At 37.5% G+C, this 6,453-nt stretch overlaps 1 non-coding gene across 1 annotated transcript; it reads left to right on the top strand.

Annotated features, from left to right (window-relative positions):
• Nucleotides 1-202: 202 nt before the first annotated feature.
• Nucleotides 203-309, top strand: LOC127099733 (small nucleolar RNA R71). Its single transcript, XR_007794208.1, has one exon. It is a non-coding gene; the product is annotated as a small nucleolar RNA R71 (small nucleolar RNA).
• Nucleotides 310-6,453: the final 6,144 nt, after the last annotated feature.

Below are 6,453 nucleotides of genomic sequence, written 5' to 3'. Positions count from 1 at the left end.
CACTCCTCCTTGGGCTTCCTTCTTCTCAACCGTCGCTCGTTCGACTCCCCATGATTGATGGTTTTGAGCCATATCTTCGATGAGGGCACTAGCTTCAGGGTAAGGTTTGTTCATCAGCGCACCACCTGCGGCAGCGTCGATGGTCATCTTAGTGTTGTAATGAAGTCCATTATAGAAGGTTTGAATGATTAACCAATTTTCTAAGCCATGATGTGGGCATGCTCGTAACAACTCTTTATATCTCTCCCAAGCTTCGAACATCGATTCTCCTTGGTTCTGGGTAAATCTAGTTATATGGTTTCGAAGAACGGCGGTCTTACTCGGAGGAAAGTATCTAGCAAGAAAAACTCTTCTAAGGTTATCCCAAGTCATAATGGAATTGGGTGGAAGGGAATCTAACCATGATAGGGCTTTATCTCTGAGGGAAAAAGGGAATAATCTCAACCATATTGCCTCAGGAGAATCTCCATTGGTTTTAAAAGTGTCTGCTAATTGAAGAAATATTTTTAAATGTTGGTTTGGGTTCTCAGTAGCGAGACCTGCGAATTGTCTTTGTTGCACTAGTTGCAACAGGGATGGTTTAAGTTCAAATAGTTGGGATGGTCGGGTTTACTATACTAGAACTAGGTTCTTCGTTGGATGGTTGGGCGAAGCCCTTAAAAGGTCTTTGGTTTTGATCTTCGGCAATAGCTCTCCTAATTCTATGAAAGAATAAACATGCGCGAGTGTAACGTTCAGGTTCCGCCAGAAGGTATATTAAGCTTAAACTTCCGGTGCTGCGAGTTTTTCGTATTGACCGGCAGGAAATAGCCTAAGTCTAAACGATATAACAACAGGGAAATGAAATTTGACGAAATTGTTCCCCGGCAACGGTGCCAAAAACTTGATGTGTTGCTTTTCGCAAGTATACGAACGCATCTGAGTAATATAAAAGATTGTCGAATCCATAGAGACCAAGTGTCAATCTATCGTTATCTATTGTTATGGTGTTTATCAAAGGCAATCAAAATAGGTGTTTTTAGGGCGTGCAATGAAAAGTAAAGTATTAAATAAAGTTCGATTAATAAAGACAGGGTCGAATGTAATTCACATAATCAATTAATAATCCAAGTACTTACTAATAGAACTACTTATGGGCAGTGTTTCCTACTTTGAAAAGAACCAATTTAACGGGAACTGTCGCTTTCGCGTATTCATAACCGAGTTGTACTCCCTAATCAAACCCTTTTATTGTCACTTATAAAAAGGCGCGCATTGCGTTAGAGTAGTAAACCTATTTTTAAGAAATATAGTATCTTGACTAAGTTGAAAAGTATTTTAACCTGGATTTCTTAACCAAAAGAGGTTCTCACGAACCAGACTCTAAACTTATAAACGCGTCCGAAAATAGTTTTAAAATCTCTTTTCTTCTTAAGTTAAAAACTCCTAATGAACTAAACAAAGCGCTTTCGCTGTTTTTGAAATAGTTAAAAACAATTAAGTTTAAAAAGACGTTGGACGGATTTCGATCATACCCAACGGAATTTAAGTGCGGGAAAACTTAAGTTGAAAGTTAAAATAGCCCTTAAGTGTTTCTACGAACAATTGTATGGATTATTGGTTCAATTACGATCCTTACATTCTAACCTTATAGATTTAGTTAGACATGGTAAAGTAAAAGTGCATTAATTTAAATAAAAGTAGTGCGAGTGCGGAAAGTAAATAAAAGTAGTGTGAGTGCGAGAAATAAATAAAGTAAAGCGAGTGCGAGAAATAAATAAAGTAAAGTGTGAGTGCGAGAAATAAATAAAGTAAAGCGAGTGCGAGAAATAAATAAAGTAAAGCGAGTGCGAGAAATAGATAAAGTAAAGTGCGAGTGCGGAAATAAATAGATAAAGGCAAAGTAATAAAAACCTGCTCCAATCGGAGGGTTGCATAAAATGCAAAGCAAAAATGAAAATGGCGGCAGGATTAACTTCCTTCCAAAGTGCTCCAAACTTGATTACAGACTCAATCACAAGACTCGATTACACAATTGTGGTAACACCCTAATGCAAAGCGATTACCACTTTAAAATACTGAATATATGCCTAAGTGAGACAAATTTTGCTATGAGTTTGCCTCTGTTCTAAGTTTGGATGATTGAACAAGTGATTTCGAGTCTCTATTTATAGGAGAGTAAAATGATGGAAATGACAAGGATGCCCTTCAACTTGAAAATGGGAGGGAAAACTTTTCCTCTTGTGGCGCCCGCCACAAGGCCATGGCGCCCGCCACAAGGCCAATCTGAGGCGCCTTAATGGAAGTAGTGGGGAACGTGGCAGTTGAGGGAAGTTGAGCTAGGACACGTCATGGCAGGGTCTATGGCGCCAGCCACAGTGGGAGCCACAAGTACAAAATGCTGAATTTTAGGGTTTTTAGCTCTTTTTCACTCCTTTTCTCGACCGGGGCTCCGATTTAAGTAAAAACCTGAAAACAAAGAGAAACATAGTAATAACACAACAAAATGACAATAAAACTACTAAAATGCATGCGAAATCGGAGTCGAAAATACGGTGAATTTCAATGTCATCAAATTTGAACTTTCTAAAAAAATAAAAGTTGTATAGTACATTCTGAAACTGATCATGAAACTTGGATGTCCTTCATATCATAAAAAATGAGCAAGTTATGGCCCTTGGAATTTGACCTCTTAACTAGGGTTCAGACAAAAAGACCTATAATCTTTCACCATATAAAATTACTTTTTAAGCAAATTTACCTTTTGACTTCAACATGAAAGTAGTTTGGAATGTCATGAGGAGTAAATTTTCTCTTGGTATCATTTTCATATGACAAAAATTGTAGGAGATAAGGTCTAGGGAACCCCAGTTTTGACCAGTTGACTTTCTCTGGTCAATCACCATGATCCAACTTGCAAACTTGAAGCTCTCTTGATCTCTTGATCTCTTGTACTCATGGAGGATAATATATATGTAAGATGATGTAATACGAAGTATCCCTTGAAATATTTGATCAAATGTTGAAGAAACTTATTGAGGAAGTCACATAAGATACCTAGATGAATTAGGGTTTCCAAGGCAAACAAGCTTCAAACTCTTGATGATTTCTTGATCAAAATGATAAATGAAGATCATGGGGATCCATATATGATGTATAGAATCAATGTGAACCATCTATTTGCATTGAGAGTCTCAAACCCTTAGTTGTGAGCTTAATGAGGCATTGGTGGAGGCACACACTACTTACAAAAGAAGTAAAGTTATACATAGACATATTTTTGGTATTTTTGTTAGTAAATAATGAAAAACAAAGTATGATACAATCAATGTGCTTGGTGATCTCTCCCAATCCAAACCCAATGAATGAGGGGCAAAGAGGGTGCCAAGGTGTGATCCCAAAGCCAATGCATATGATGAGATAGCATGAGGGATCTTAGGGTCAAAGTTGGGGTCTTACAATTGCCTCTATTTAAGGACATTCTAACTGAGGATGTGAAGATTAAAATCTTTGTATCAAGTCTTAAGAATGGACTTAAATAACATCTAGAAACAAATTTTGGTCCCTAAGAGACCTCATGATGCATATGATATGAATGTTAAAATAATCTTCGTGGGGAATATACTGCCACAAAGGAAAAGAATCTGAAGAGACTGAAAAATCCACAAGAGCGTATTATATTCCATAAGGAAAGCCCATTGGGGAGACAAAGACTCTGGAGATACAAGTTGTGCGTAGGCCAGAATATGACTTGAAAACTGCTGGAGACACGAGGGGAATTTCCATGAAAATAAATCAATGGAAGGACCCAGTATAGGGATAAAGGAAATCCGTGGGGGATAGGAGTAGATCATAACAAAACTTAAATATTCGAATCAAATAGGAAAAGGCGATTCCGCTGAGGAAATACAGACTCAAACTCAACTGGGGAAGAATGAACTTCAACATAGGAGTACCCGAATTATCCATTACCGGCTACTGGGTAGGAAGATAATACTTTCTTGAAGAGGGATGTCCGTTACCAGTTAGGGTAAACATATCAAGGATGACTCGCTGAGGAGAAAGAGGTGTATTCATTGCCTGTTACTGGGTAAGAATAACTTGTTGGGGAAATATCAAATTGGATTTACAACTATCGGTTACTGGGCAGCAGACCAAAAGGAGAGAATATCTGTCTCCGGTTAAAGTGAACATATCAAGGATAACTCAAAGGAAGAATATCCGTTATCGGTTAGGATGAACATATCAAGGATAAACTGCCGAGGAAAAATAGGAAGTATATCTATCAGTTACTGGATAGAATACCAAAGAGAGAATATCTGTCCCCGGTTAAGATGAACATATCAAGGATAACTCAAAGGAAGAATATCCGTCATCGGTTAGGATGAACATATCAAGAATAGACTGCATGGGAAAAATAAGAATTATATCTAATGAGTTACTGGATAGAATACCAAAGAGAGAATAACCTTCACCAGTTAAGATGAGCATATCAAGGATAGACTTAGAGGAGAAAAATAGGAATTACAGCTACCGGTTACTGGGTAGAATACCCAAAAAAGGGGGAGAAAATCTGTCACCAATTGAAGTGAACATATCAAGGATAGACTCTCTGGGGAATAAAAATAGGGATTATAACTACCTTTTTACTGGGTAGAAAACCACAAAAAGGAAGAATATCAGTCACCTATTAGGATGAACATATCAAGGATAGACCTCCTAGGGAAACATGAAAACATTCGTTGGGGAAAGCAAAGGAAGTAAATTAGATTTTACCGGGTATTGGGCAAAAGCAATGTATTCAAAAGTCGAGATGAATATTACCAGTTACTGGGTAACAGACTTTCAGGGAACCAAAATATATATCTAGGTAGTAACTAGAAAGAAACGGTCAAACAAAGACTCAACCCAATGAGGATATAACTCAAGGGGAGAGGTTTCATCCAGATAATTAACTGGGGAGGAAAATGAAATAGTAATCATCCGCGAGGAAATAACTCAGTGGGGAATGAGAAAGGTTAAACTCTTTCTACTTAAGGGGTTGATACTCTATAGTTGAAGGAGGACAGGCACACCAAATATGCATAGGTAAATGATATTATCGAAGCAGGGGATCAGAATAAAGGAATCAAATGTGATAAGATGCATAATGAAATATCTGATGTTGTGTTTTATGTATGATATGTATGTATATGATTTATGATTATGTTGTCAAAACAACACAAAGGATATAAACAACAAAGATTTGGATCACTGCTGCAACATTCGACTAATCTCAATGAGATGGAAACACCAACTGGAGAAAATGCCAGGGGTGAAAATAAATCATTTAGCTCTGCATAAATCATAGTCTGGCTGGGAAATTCGTGGAAAGCATGCTTCCAATCAATCACGGCAAACTCTACGGAGAGAGAGCACTACTGGAGGACAACTAAACATGCCAAGAAAGGATCTGTTGAAGATCCAAATTGTCAACACTGCGGGGAATTTCAAGTCAACACCATATCAAATGGGAGACAACCTTGCAGGGGACAAAATCAAATACTGCTTCGAATCAAGTACTGTTGGGAACAAGCGATCTTTATATCAGAATATGAACGCCACCGGGGAACACAAGAAGTAAAACTCTGCAAGGGGATCTGAACAAATTACTGGGGATGTTGTGAGCAATATCATCACATTCCTCAATAATCATCAAATTCTTCTTGGAAATTAGGAAATAAACCAATTCCAAGGCAAATACAACTGGATGTGATTCACACAAAGGAGAAACTATCGAGGTTATGCAACAAAATTAAATGCCAAATGGAAATCAAATAAAGGTTCAGGATCCCCAGAGTCCAATCACAAGACTAGGGGATGCCAAACAGGAGCATCTCAACTGGGGATATGAATTTGCGAAAGCTTGACTCTACCGAGGATGTAACCCATCAACTCGATTGATGAATCAGGGAGAAGCTCATCAACGAGTCTGAGGATAAATGACGAACCGTTGGGGAGGAGAATAGTTACCAAACCAACTGCTTAGGGAAGACCAATAATGCTTCACACACCAAGACTTACCTGTTCTCAGATTGTTGTTGACATTCCTTACTTAAATCGGTTATTCTTAAAGTGATTGTTTTTATTATTTTAAGAAAAACAATTATTATTCATTAATTTATTTTAAAATTATCATCATAAAAATTCAATTTTATTTAGCATAAGTAAATAAGAAATGGAAATGATTGGATAAAAGCTCAACTTTATTTAATAGAATGGTAGTCCGTAAATGACATGACTCCATAGATCTTTACAAAGTTGAAAACGATAATTTACATGGAAAAGGGATACCTTGAATACAATGATCACTACTCTCCCTACCAACTTCAACATCCATTGGCTTTGTCTTTGGTTGAAAATGATGAATTAGAACCAAATGACTTGCTCAAAACCGGCCGGGTGTAGTTACTTGCCATAATCCCTAATTTTTGC

The sequence above is a fragment of the Lathyrus oleraceus genome, chromosome 6 (genome assembly GCF_024323335.1).
Source record: "Lathyrus oleraceus cultivar Zhongwan6 chromosome 6, CAAS_Psat_ZW6_1.0, whole genome shotgun sequence".
Taxonomy (NCBI): domain Eukaryota; kingdom Viridiplantae; phylum Streptophyta; class Magnoliopsida; order Fabales; family Fabaceae; genus Lathyrus; species Lathyrus oleraceus.
The sequence above is the reverse complement of the archived record's forward strand: the minus strand, read 5'-3'. Positions and strand labels throughout refer to the sequence as shown.